Here is a 14,482-nt window from a genome sequence, read left to right as displayed (position 1 = left end):
ACAGAATTCTGTGTAAGGAGAGGGACGAAGGTAATTAAAGCTGAGGAGGAGTATGCCATTTAAATCCCTTTATAGGAAACCTGGTGAGTCTAGTCATGCACTCTGTGAAGCTGATAATAGAGATAGAAGATGGGAGGCAAGTTGTAGGAAGTTTGCCTTTGAATCCTTAGCATAATTATTGATGCAATTCTCTATTGTGCCACGTGTGTTTTGAGGGGGTAGAGGGAGATGATTAAATGATTTATGTGTTTAATTTCCCTGGATGCTTAGAAGGCTGCTGTCCTGCACTCTGAACACAGAGAAATTGATTAAAATAACAATTGCCGAGAGCACAACCACTAGCAATCAGCACCAGGGGCTGTTTTCCTCCCTTAGAATCAGACCTGATTCCTCCCAGCTGCCAGAGGTCATCTCCTTGGCCCTTGGGGGCCAGCATGGAATTTTCAAAACTAACAAGACTTAACCTTAGCTAACAAGGTCAATAGGAAAAGTAACAAAGTCTCCAGGCTCCAAAGAGGGGAGCAAAGTTTGTCTCTTACTGGTCTCCACTTTGCTCCTGCTCTCCAGGGCCTCCAGCTCTTAAATAAATACACTTGTAATAAAATAAAAATTAACAAATATTTATTGAAAGACTGGTGGTGTGTGGGAGGATATGGTTCCTGTCGGGTGGGGGTGGGGGGGCCGAGGGGACAATGTCATAGGGAATGAACGGAGGTGGGAGGGAATTTCGTTTGGAAAGTAATGTGCACGGAAGGGCACAGGTGTGAAGCAGCAGACCTTGTCGCTTAGTACCTTCTGTGACCTTGAGCGAGTGATTTATCCTCCCTGAGCCACGGCTTCCTTGTCTGCACAGCAGGGATGATGGTAATGTCTACTGCATGGGGTTGCATGCATTTAAGAGAGAGATGTGTAAAGGCCTGGCACAGAGTACAGGCTTAGTAAGCCGTTGGCATTATCGGTGTTGTTGGCTGCAGATCACAAAAGTGGAGAACAGAGGTCCAAACACTCAGAAGAGGACACTTAGGGGTGAGGCAAGGGAAGGGCTGTGGGATGGACACCAAGTCAACTGAGAAGCTAGAAATAGGAAGGGAACCCACTGAAAGGGTTATATTTATATATATATTATTATATATATAAATAATATGTTTTATATAATATATTATTTATATATATAATAATATATATATTATTGTACTTTTATTATAAAGGGTACACGTAGGACAAAGGGTGGAAGGGTCTTGGACACAGAACTTCCATGCCCAGGAAGTCATGGTATGGAGTCATGGTGCATCCGCGTTCACCAACCAGGGAGCTTCACCAAACCTCAGTATCCAGAGATTCTCTTAAGGTTTCATTACAAAGGCATGATTGATTAACTCATTGGCCACGTGATTGAACTCAAGCTCCAACAGGTCTCCCCTCTCTCGTGGTGGAGCGACTGAAAAATCCCAACCTTCTAATCATGAGTTTGGTCTTTCTGGTCACCAGCTCCCATCCTGAAACCACCCAGGGAGGCACCCGTTGGCATTGCCTAATTGGCATAACAAAGAATCTCCTAACACTCTGGGAGTTCCAAGAGTTTTTGAAGCTTAAGACCAGATACATCTTTGATTATACCACAGATTTAGAGGTGGGAGAACTAGGACTTGAGTCTCACTGGGTTTGACAAGGACCTGCCTTGATTTGTTTCTTTCCACCTCAGCTTCAGTATCTTCTTATGTAAATGGAAGAATGACATGGTTACTTTCAGAGGTCTGATTCAGCAAAGCAAAGCATATACATGTAGAAAAAAATACAGGAAGGACATAAATCAAAACAATGAATGTTGGTTGACTCTGGAAGATTTCTTTTCCTTCTTTGTAATTTCTGTAATATAATATCCATATCTTTCTGAACTTTAAAAATATTTGAAATGCCCCCGCGGTTCTACAATATACCCCCCAAAACTCCACAAACTTAAAAAAATTAAAGTATATAATCTACATATTTAAAATGCACAGATGTATGCAGTTTGATGAGTTCTGACAAATGTATACACCCCTATAACCAATACCCAAATCAAGATATAGGACACTTCCATAAAATAAATGTCATGTAATGGGATATAATGTATGACATGGTGACTATAGTTAATAATACCGTATTGCATATTTGTAAGTTGCTAAGAGAGTGGATCTTAAAACTTCTCATCACAATAAAAAACTTTTTTGTAACTATATGTGGTAATGAATATTAACTAGACGTACTGTGGGTGATCATCTCATAATATATACAAATATGAATCCTTATGCTGTACCTCTGAAACTAGTATAATGTTATATGTCAGTTATACCTCAATAAAAAAAATAGAATAAAATGCAATCCCCCCCAAATTTTTTAAGGTGTAGAACACTTCTGTTACCCCAAAAGTTCCCTTGTCACACTTCCACTCTATCCCACCCCAGAGCCAGCTGTCCTCCGATTTTTAACACCCCCCTTTGGTTTTGTCTGTTCATGAATTCCCAAAAAATAGAATCATAGTATGGACTCTGTTGTATTGAAAGGGCGGACCTACGCCGGCCGACTCCATCTTGTTCTGTGTCCTCCACCTTGACCACGCCTCCTCCCCTTGAGAACCTCCCGCTCATCCGTTCAAACTTCCCAATCAAAACATGCCCGGCGACCTGCATAAACATGCCCTCCGACCCTTCCCCAGCCAATCGGCTGAGGCCACAGCCATTACCTCACCAACTGCCCCTAGACCCCAATAAAACCTTTGTGCTTTTGAAACTTGCTCTCTCTCCCCCGGTATCTCACCGCTGCGTCGGTGCAGGTAGGGGATTGAGCTCGAGCTAGCTCGAATAAAGGGTCTTTGCTTTTGCATCGGACTCGGCTCCCTGGCGGTCTTTGGGGATCACGAATTCTGGGCATAACAGTATCAGTTCTCTTCTCAGCATAATGTTTGGAGATACATCCAGGTTGTATCAGAAGTACATTATTTTTTAGTGCTGTCAATATTCCCCTGTGGTTGTCAGTTCTCCTGCTGATGGATATTTGGGTTGTTTCCAGTTTGGGGCTATTGAGAAGAAAGCTGCTACAAACATTCTTGTACAAGTGCTTTTGTGGACATCAACCTTTATTTCTCCTGGATATATACCCAGGCGTTGAGTTCCTGGATCCTAAGTGTATGTTGACTTGTTTCTGAAACTGCCAAATAACCTCCAAAGTGGCTGTACCATCTAACGTTCCCACCAGCAACGTATGGGAGGTCCAGCTGCTCTGTGTCCTCACCACGGCCAGGTATTATCAGTCCTTGATTTTAGATATTCTAATGAGCATGATGTGGCATTTTTGCTGTCACTTTGCATTTTCCTGATAACTTGTCAAGTTGTGCATCTTTGCATTTGCGTTCTGGGCACTCCTATTTTCTTTTGAGAAAGATCTGTTCAAGTCATTTGCCCCCTTTTTTAAAAAAACTGGAAAATGCTTCACCTTTTCAGGTGTTTTCACATCAGTTCTCTCATTATATCCTCCCCGAAAGCCTGAGAGGTGGGTGGGACAGCAATAATCCCTTGTTGTAGATGAAGACGCTGACATTTACAGAATGTGTCACAGCCAGATGATGGAGTGGCTGCGACTAGAAGCAGGGATTTTCTCCTTCTCTTCTTACGTAGATCATGCTTTTCTTCTCCATGAAAGGCTGGGAGGCTGTGATGCTTGTAAGACATCTGGAAAAGGGGTCTAAGTAATATACTCAAAGCTGCTACCTGGTGTGAACGAGCATGGGAAGGGAACAGCTTTGTTTCTCTACTCAGACCCCGATGGCTGCCTTTTACCAACCAACATGGTGGACCCACTAAGACCTCAGTGGGATTTATGGGTGCCCCCAGACAGAGTACTCTTCAGTAGTTTCTTGGGCGTGTCTCACATGAAATGGTGGGTAAACGTCACTTCCCAGGGCCGTAAGTTCCTCAAACATAGGCTTCAGCACCACCCTAGGACCACATGGCCATCAGGTGAGACTGACATGTCCAGGCCAAAGAAAGATGAAGCAATCCTGGCACTCTCCAGAGTGGGTGCCCTGTTCTGCCCCATTCCTCTGCGCAATGCTCACTTCTGCTGTCCTTGGGAAATGTCCAGTCCATTCAAGCAAGAGAGCAAATCCCTGAGATGATCCACCTTGTATCATTGCTCTAGTCACTCACTTTTCCTGCCCATCCCACTACCCACCCTCTCTGCCTCCCCTGACATTGACTGCTGCCTGGACTCTGAAGGCAGACCATGGGCTTTAAGTAACTTTCACTGGTCACCTTCTATAGGCTTGCAATAGATATGGTTATTTCCACTTATATCATTTCATAATTTTGTTTTATTTCATTGTTCTTTTTGAAATTCACCAGTCTGCTGTCTCATGCCTTTAAAGGATCTTTACTTCAAAAGTGATCAGAATGACCCATGAACGAAGTCTACTGCCTACGCCTACTCGTGGCCTCGCTTACAGATTGTGGAATTGTCCCAGGTCTAAAATTTCCTCATCTGTAAATGATAGGAGTGGGGGAAGGTGGTTCGAGCCCCGTGTCGGGCTCTGTGCTGACAGCTCAGAGCCTGGAGTCTGCTTCGGATTCTGTGTCTCCCTCTCTCTCTCTGCCCCTCCTCCATTCATGCGCTCTCTCTCTCAAAACTAAATAAACATTAAAAAAATTAAAAAATATTCTTAAAAAACTTTTTTAGATAAGGGGTAGATTGTTTGTAGCAAAGTTCGCAAATTTTAAATGTACAGCTCAATGATGTTTTCTTTTTCTTTTCTTTTAAAAAATTTTTTTAATGCTTATTTATTTTTGAGAGAAAGAGATAGAGACAGAGCATGAACAGAGAGAGAGGGAGACAGAATCTGAAGCAGGCTCCAGGCTGTCAGCACAGAGCCCAATGCAGGGCTCAAATCTATGAACCGTGAGATCATGACCTGAGCCGAAATCAGACACTTAGCCAGCTGAGCCACCCAGGCTCCCCTCAGTGATTTTTTTCCCTATGTACACACCTGTGTAATCCATCACTCAGTGCAAAACCTGGAACATTTGCAGCATCCCCAAGGGTGCCTCGTATCCTCCCAGTCATGTGCGACAAAGATAACCACTATGGTAACTTTTATAGTCATCAATTCATTTTGCCTGTAGTCGAACTTCCTATAAATGGAACCGGGCAGCACGCACTCTTTTGTATCTGGTTTCTTTTACTAGACATTCATTCATGTTGTTGCAGATAGCAGTAGTAGGGAACTTTTCATTCCTGAGTAGTAATATACAGTAGTATGAATATATCCCTATTTATTTCTCCATTCTGTTAATGAATCCTTGGGTTATTTCTACTCTAGGATGTTATGTACAATGTTGCTATACACATTTTTGTAGATGCCTGTGGTGAAAACATTAACCCATTTCTGTTAGACACGTACCTAGGAATCATAGAGTCGTTATATTTAACCTTATAAGAAATTGTAATACAATTTTTCAAAGTGTTTGCAGCTGATTTTTACTCCCCCCACCAATGACGATTCCAGTTGCCCCCCACCCTTGCCAACCTTTGATCTCTTCTCACTTTTTTTTTAGCCATTCTACATTCTGGTGGGTGTGTATTGTGGTTTTTCATCAGCGTTTCTTTTTGAGATTTTAAAAAATGTTTCTGTTTGTTAAGTTATGACATTCAGAATTAGCATTAAAAACAGAATAAGTGAATTAATGTTGTTTTTCATTTTTCACTCTCTTGGAGTTGTAAAGCAGTGTTTGATGGATTGAATGAGATCATCTATTACTCAGGTTTGCAAAAATATAGCAATTAAAGTAATGGAGTCCAGTAGTCATTAGCATTTCCATTACTAAGGGACCCTTTCAAAACCTTCAGTCTCCTCTTTGAATCTGGACCTTAGGAAGGCTCACAGGTTTTGTTTTCCACCACTTATACTATGGATAAAGATGCTTACTGAAGGGCTATTTAAAAATATATATTCTTAAAAGGCTCAAAATGGCAAGCAGGATGGAAATTAGAAAGAGCCAGTTGATTTCTGTTGGAATCAATTTCCTAGGAAGCTTTCGATTTTGAAAAAATCACTTATTTTATTTAAGAATAATCATTTATTTAATGTATATATGTCCTGTGCAGGGGATAAAGAACAATCTGTGGTCTTGAACAGTAATTTACTTATTTTGTTAGTGTCTGGTAATCTAAATGATTTAAAATTCTTTCTGAGAAGGGACTGTGTTTGGTACACTAGGGTACGGACCATGATAACAACCAGGACGATGTCTGGCACATAGTAGGTGCTCAATAAAATGTTTGTTAAATGAATGAGTTAAAACTGTTTCTTTTCATATATATTCAGTGCCTAAGATAAAGCTTTGCAAATGACAGACAGCCCAGAAATGTTTGTGAAAGGAAAATAGAAAATCTGGAAGGACAGAAAATTGAGTAAGTCCAAGGGAAGGAAGGAAAATTAATCCTGGCCAGGTTACCTTTATATAAGCAAGGGCTTTATTATTTTCATAATTTATGCTCTATACAACATATACCCACATATCCACTTGGACTTCCCACAGACCTCTCAATTCAACATGTTCAAAATTGAACTCATTGAATTTAACAGTCTATAACCAATTTTTAAGACCTACCCCCCTCATATATCTACTTAGTTAATGCTACCACCTAGCAACCTAGCACTGTCCCCCATGCCAGAAAATTAAGAGTAACCCCTAATTCCTCTCTTCTTCATCAACCTGTCCATTCATAAATTAGTTCATTCAACAAATATTTATTAAGAGCCTTTTATGCACTTGATTTTGTTCTGGTATTGATGACGTGTCTTTTGGACAACCTTCTCCTGAGAAGTACTTTGCTTATTCAAGAACCCAGCTATTAACATCTTGATTCCCTAGGCAACAACCTATCATTTGAGACATGTTCCAGACTAAAGAACAAAAGCTAGAAGCTTTATTGCATGGCTGAATTTTCCATTTATAGAGGATGAGTCAAGGATGACTCATCTGATAACCATTTCTATTGAATTGCCATGTCTAGCGAAGAGAAATATCTCCATTCACAAAATTCTTCCCTCTTCTTTCTGACTGCTGCTGTAGACACATCATGTGTTTAGTCAGATTTCTCAATTGTGTGAGGACTCAATGGCTCAGTTAGAGACAGAGTTTGGTGTGGACGAGGGGATCTGTGATGCTTCGTAGAAGGTTGTTCACATATATGCATGAAGTAATGGAACATATTGATCCAGCAGTTGATCCAACAATTGATCCAGATTTTCCAGACCCAGAAATCCCACTTTTTGATAAGTCAATGCCAGACTCTAGTTAGTGGGAGTGATAATAGGACAAAAATATTCAGTTTAATAATCACTTGATGAGCAGTTGTTATGGGCGGTGGGGGGGTGGGCAAATATAGGCAAACCCTGAGTTGGAATATCTGACTCTTCAAAGACTTACACATGCAAAATTCAAATTTGATATAGCCCCCCTTCTTTTGAATCATTCTGAAATCTCCAAATTCTATCTCACCTTCTCCTCCAGCTCCAGGTAGCAGTCAAGATTAAAGACCTGCCTGACCTGCTTATTTATTTCTATTTTGTTATGTTTATTTATTTTTGAGAGTGGGGAAGGGGAAGGGAAAGAGGGAGACACAGAATCCGAAGCAGGCTGCAGGCTCTGAGCTGTCAGCACAGATCCCCACCCGGGGCTCAAACTCACCAACTGTGAGATCGTGGCCTGAGCCGAAGTGTTTAATGCTACTGTCTACTGGTGTCCAGAAATTATTCAGTTCTTTATCAACCCTCTTTTCCTCCTCAACTAAGTATTCTTGCTATCAACCACCAATAGTCAAGGGGGCGAAAAAGCCTTGCTCGGAGTCCGAGTTAGCATTTGATGCTCTATTTATAAATTTTGAAGGAATATAGCTTCATATTTTTTACCGTGGATATACAGCATTTCAGCCACATTGAGTGATATAGACTTTTATTGGGACACAACTACCATTAAGAATACGACTACTAAGAAAAATTTCAATGGGAGTTTCCAACCACTGAAACTGACACATACTTTTGGAACCCAGTCCACAAATTGGGACCTCTAGATCTGGAAGCATCTTGTTTTCTGGGAATATCTTTCTGTTTTCTTGTTTATAAGGCCGTGGAGCTTTCATAAAGTTTTTGGAGAACAGGCATTGACATCTTTCATACATAGCAAGTCTGTACAAGCATTTCATCTGTGTGTGTGTGTGTGTGCATGTGCACATGTAAGAGGGAGTAAGAGAGTTGAGAGAGATGGGCTTTCTGTACCCCAAGCCCATTCCCACTTATAAGAATGGTTATGTGGGAGATGTCCTCAACCTGGTCCAGCAGAGCCCAAAAGGCAGAGGGAGACACAGGAGTTGGGGAGGGAGCCCCTTCTGTCCCAACATTCCCAACAGCATACAAAGTCACTATGAGAACAAAGGAGGAATGCTTCAGGGGGAAAGTTGGGTATCAGTGGGATCCACTTGACTTCCAGTTGTACCCATTCCCCAGATTCCCGTATTCAAGGCTATGTGACCATCTTAGCATGGCTGTCCAGCCTCTGAACCCAGGAGTGTTGGAAATTGTAGCCCATGTACGCTCATTACCTTCTTTTCCTTTTCTTTTTCGTTTTCTTTTTTTTAAGTGGGCTTCATGCCCAGGGCAGAACCTAACCCAGGGCTTGAACTCACAACTCTGAGATCAAGACCTGACCTGAGATCAAGAATTGGATGCTTAACTGAGCAACACCGACACTCCCCTCTCACGACCTTCTGGACCAAAGTTTCAATTCTTCTAATTCACCAATTCTTTGTAATCACTCACCTTTTTCCCATAATTTAGAGCCAAATCACACCATTTACTTGTAAGAAATGTCTTTCTGTAACCATATCTAGGCTTCCCTGTCTTTTCTCCTTCCTTTTGCACATTCAGTAGCCTTAAGCACTAGGTAGACACTATATTATCTTTACTTATAGATGAGGAAATTGAAGCTTATAGAGTTTAAGTAACTGGTCTATAGTCCCATGAGCGATAAATATTGAAGAAAGATTTGAACCCAAGTCCTCTGACTCCAGAACCTGAATTATTAACCATCATTCACATATACATCTCCAGTAGGAAAGAGAACAGTATATTAATAGCATGTGTCTCATGGGGACAATGAAAGCATTAAATGAAGTAATTTAGGTTTAGTGTTTGGCTCATGGGAAGATGTAACAAATGTTAGTGATGGGAATGATAATGAAGATGATGATGATGATGATGATGAAGAAGAAAAAGGCGGATGAGAAGAAAAATAAGAAGGAGGAAGAGAAACATCAAAAGTTTTACTCGTTTGCCTCCTTCAGTAATGATTCCAACTGCTTATTATGGAAGGTGAGTGGTTGTCATGATAGGAGAAAGCAAACTCAGAAGGTGGTTGGAGAAGATGCTATAATTTGGAGAAAAAGCTTTGCTTTTATGGAATTTGAGGAAGGGTTTACTTTTTGAGCTGGAGATGTCACAGTGCTCACCTCCTTTCTTCCAGTAGACACCCCAAGGGCTAGATGGTTCCCTAAGACTCTTGTATTCATTTCCCCATCCTGGAAATCCAGTGAGACCTTGATTTCAGGGGATGGTGAGATGTGAGAGTGAAAGGGGTTGGAAGGGACTGGAGCCAGTGCTTGGACATTGATAACAGTCTTCTTCTAATTCAGACCCTAGTTTCAGACAGTCCTAAGTCCAATTTATTATGTTCTAACTGCCACAATGTTAATCCCAGACATTAGTGCATATAAGTAGCCTGTCTGTGGAAAGAATAAGGCTAGAGGCTAGGGAAGAAACCACCAGTCCAGCCATAAAGAGATAGCTATCCAAAGTGCTCAGCTCTGCATTGGGGGTGAGGTTATCGGACATTAATTACCAGAGGCCTCCTAAAGCTATTTTGGGAATTCAAATCTAAGCCAAAAGCAAAGGTCAACATGCTCATGTGTGACTCTAATGGCTGGAGAGAAAGGTCCACCATGAGAACAGAAGAGAGGGCCAGAGACGGAGACCTATACACGGGCAAGACCAGGGATTCTGACTCTTAAGTAGGTTTGATCTAATCACGTGTGGCCTGAACAGGCAGATTACCAGCTCTGCCTTTGTTAACAGACAGATACTAGTAAGGTGTGGGCAAAACTTCCTCCTGTGCAAGATGCACCTCCCTAAAACTTGGCACAGTTTGACATTGCTCAGTAACATCTTCCCTCTACTTCACCAGCTGGAACTGTTCTCATGTCAGCTAGAATGGCTGCGAGTATCTAGTACTGTAGACACCCTACCACCTACCTGCCCACCCTTTCTGTCCAGTCTTCCACCTACCCCGCCAGGTCACGGCCCTATAGGAGCTCAGACGAGGAAGAGATTAGTGTGGAATGGACTTGTTGTCTTGGTCTCCTTTGGAGGAGTTGGGCTTCAGCTGGGTCTTGATGCATAGAGAAAGTTAAGGCAAGTATGCATTCTAGGAGAGGTTATTCCTAATTTTGGCAATGGTAAGAAAGAACATAGTGTGATCATAAACTCAAGGAGAAGGTGAATCCATCTATACATCTGAAGTGGGAAATCAAAATATGGAGGGAATGTTGGGAGGGAAGCTGAAGTGGACATATCCCATCATGCCCAGGAGAGAGGGGAGAAGGTTATTCACTCATGTTCCAGAATTGAGATGAGGGATAGGCCTCTACCCACTCGGAGACTTAGGTATAAGCCTATGAAGGGTCCCAGAGCCCCTCCTCAAATATCCCCGACCTATTCTCTGCCATGGATTCCATTAGCCTTCCGGTGACGCAAACTGATCCTACTTCAGAATAGTGTTTTAAATAAAACAGCACAGGACGACAAAGGAAACCAACTATGCTGAAACATAGTTATCAAAATATTTTTTGATGTATGCTTCCTTGTGAATGCATTAAATCATGCTTTCACACTTTCTGTGGGGAAGGACTAATTTACTTATCTAATCCATCTCAGACTATCAACTTTCACAAATTGAATAAAAATATGAAATAAAAGATCATTTGAAAGACAAAACCCAATTTTTATATGATTCAAAAAAACATTATTTTGTCAAATTGTTATAAAAGCTTCTAAGTGTTTACACTCAATTCCTGTATTCCCTTGTCATGAAGCTCTAATGGTGTGTGGACTGGCAGCAGGCCACAGACCAATGCTCTGAAAAGCTCTGTATTAAATACAAGATCTAGCTGTGGGTCTAATAATGACTCTCATTTTCAAGTCATGATAAGCATAAATAATCTATCATTTGCATGTGAAATATCTATTAATTCTATTGGTGACAAAATCAGTTATTGTTAATTCCATTAGGGCATGATGATTATTTTCATAATGGGAAGAAATACTAAATTTCAACCATCGGTTGATGAAAATTAAGATGTAATTTTCTTCCCTGCCCAAGTCCATAGACCTCCTATATCCTATGCCAGATCCGGTTGGAGCTCCAGTCTAAGCACCGCCGCCTACCCCCCACCCCAGCCTTAAGCAATGGGAGGGGTAGTAAAGACTAGAAAAGGAATAAACACAATCACAACTACAGGGGAAGATGTCCCCCAAACCTCAGCTGGGCAATGCCTTCTTGTATCTTGAGTCTCAAGGTCATAGGGTTAGCACTTGTGGTTCTGACTAGGGGAAGAAGCAGCCTGTGCACGGAGTAGCACAGGCCCAGACTCAAGGTAAGAGGGAGCTCAGATTATCAGAACTGATTGTCTCACATAAACAGACAGAAGCCCCAGCAGAAAAGGAAACAAGGGTGGCGGTCATGCGGGCAGATGAAGGAAGCTGTCAGCCTGAACAAGGAGATTTGCCAGCTTCCTTGGCCTCTGCAGAGCTCAGAGAGGCAGGGGGCCATGGAGGGGGGGCCTCTGGGGGCTCTAGCGGAGACCCCTTTCTTATTTTTGGAATTGTGTTTTTTGCTGTTGTGCTTACCCGGGCTCAGACACGTTCTCACCTCACTCATGGCCCCCCAGTACTGAAAGTCACTTTGTGCCAAACATGAGGGTAGACCCAGCACTTTTCACTCAACCCTAAAAGCCACGCTGGAGGGTATGTGTTATAATTATGCCCGTGTAACAAGTAGAGAAATGAGCTGAAGGCCATCCAGCTAGTGCAACAGTGAATGGCACACCTGGGACGTAATTGGGACCCTCTGAAGGCAGATTCTGTGATGACTGCGTTCCTCCCATGTGCCGAATCCTTGATTCATTTGGAGCAACACAGACAAGCTCTCCTAAGCACACTCGGGGGTGTTGGATCCACTAGTTAGGAAACACAAGGCTAAACATAATCTTTTACCTTCAGCATTTCTTGTATTGTTTGCATTTTACAAGGGTAAGCATTTTATTTGTCTTTATTTAAAGAAGAAATATATACATGAAGCAGAGAACGTGAGCTAGCCAGACTTCAGGTTGGCCCTGTGTTGGCATCCGGGCCCCCATATGGCACTGGAATGTATCCATGGGCGGGTGAGGACTTGGTGTAGTTTAAGGATCTTGCAATTGGGGCCAACAGTGCCCCCTAGAGGACTTGGGGTGCGCTGTCAAGGCTCAGCCTATCGGCTTTGGTGGCAGTTGAGATGGGCAGGGTTTTATCTACCAACAAATGGGAAGCTCCTGAAAGTCGCCACCACAAAACTAAAGAACATCAGGGACAACCAAGGTCTAATCCACACCAGTAAGCAGACAGTTCACGTTCTACCTGGACAAGTGCGGCCAGAGGGGAGAAAATGTGAAGGGAAGGAGCGAATGCCTAAGGGCTCTTCTGGAACTATGCTTGGGAAGTTTCCAAGTCAGGGATTGAAAGCCAAGCAGTGGCCTGAGGAACAAGGTTCAGGTTCAGTTCTTTCAGTCATGGAACCTAAGCAGTCACTTGCCTGTACGATGCCCAGATCCACATTTGCAGATGGCGAGCTGTTGAGGGCACCAAAGTGAAAAAATCTTGTTTACATGCTTAGGTCTTATTATGGTCAACAGATAAAACACATCCCTCTTTCTAGATCCTGCCTGTTTTCTCACTGACCATCAGAAATAGGTATGTTTGGGCTCTATAAAGGCTTCGTGATTCATTACTTCAACCCATATGGCTACAAAAGCTTTATTTCAGAGGAAACTACTGCCCTGTATCTGGGAAACCAGGTGTCCTGAGGCAGAAGACCCTCAAAACAAGAGCTAAGGGGTGACATCACGGACAAAGATCAGGAACAAGACAGCGATGGCAACTTTCACCACTGCTGTTCTACATTGTCCTGGAGGTCCTAGCCAGAGCAATTAGACAAGCAAAATAAATAAGAAGCATTCATATTGGAAAGGAAGAAATAAATGATCTTTTTTGCCAGTGACACGATGCCACATGTAGAAGATCCAAAGAATCTACACAATAGCAACCAGAGGTAAGATATTTAGCGAAGTTGCAAGATACAAGTTCAACACATAAAAATCATTTGTGTTTCAGCACACCAAGAATGAACAATCTGAAAAGGAAATTAAGAAAGCAATTCCATTTACAATAGCATCCTAAACAATAAAATATCTAAAGACAAACTTAACTGAGGAGGTGAATGGCTTATATACTGAAAACAATAAGACATTGCTGAAAGAAATTAAAGAAGACCTAAATATATGGAAAAACATCTTATGTTCGTCGATTGGAAGAATTGATATTGTTAAGATGTCGGTACTACTCAAAAATATCTATAGATTCAGTGCATTCCCAATCAAAATTTCAATGGCCGTTTTTGAAGAAATGGAAAAGCAAAACCTTAAATTCACATGGAATTACAGGGGGCTCCAAATCATCAAAACAATCTTGAAATGAACGAACTCACATTTTTAAATTTCACAGTCTACTCTAAAGCTACAGTAATAAAAAACTATGTGGTTCTGGCATAAGGATAAACACATAGACCAATGGAATAGAATAGAGAACTCAGAAATAAACCCTCACATACGTGGTCAACTAATTTTCAACAAGGATCCCAAGACAATCCATAGGAATGGACAGCCTTTTCAACAAATCTGCTGGGAAAACTGGATATCCACAAGCAAAAGAATGAAGTTGGGCCTTTACCTTATATTACATACAAAAATTAACTCAGAATGAATCAAAGACCTAAACATAAGGGCCAAAACTAAAAAACTATTTGAAAAAAATATGGGTGTAAATCATGACCTTGGATTCGACAATGGATTCTTAGATATGGCACCAAAAGCATGAGCAACAACCACAAACAGATAAATCAAATGTCCATTGAAATTTAAAACACCAGGGGCACCTCAGTAGCTCAGTTGGTTAAGTGTCCAACTTTGGCTCAGGTCATGATCTCACAGTCAGTGAGTTCAAGCTCCATGTCAGGCTCTGTGTTGACAGCTCAGAGCCTAGAACCTGCCTCAGAGTCTGTGTGTCCCTCTGTCTCTGCCCCTC

Source organism: Neofelis nebulosa, chromosome 9 (genome assembly GCF_028018385.1).
Source record: "Neofelis nebulosa isolate mNeoNeb1 chromosome 9, mNeoNeb1.pri, whole genome shotgun sequence".
In the NCBI taxonomy this organism is placed as follows: Eukaryota; Metazoa; Chordata; class Mammalia; order Carnivora; family Felidae; genus Neofelis; species Neofelis nebulosa.
This window is presented reverse-complemented; position numbering follows the sequence as displayed.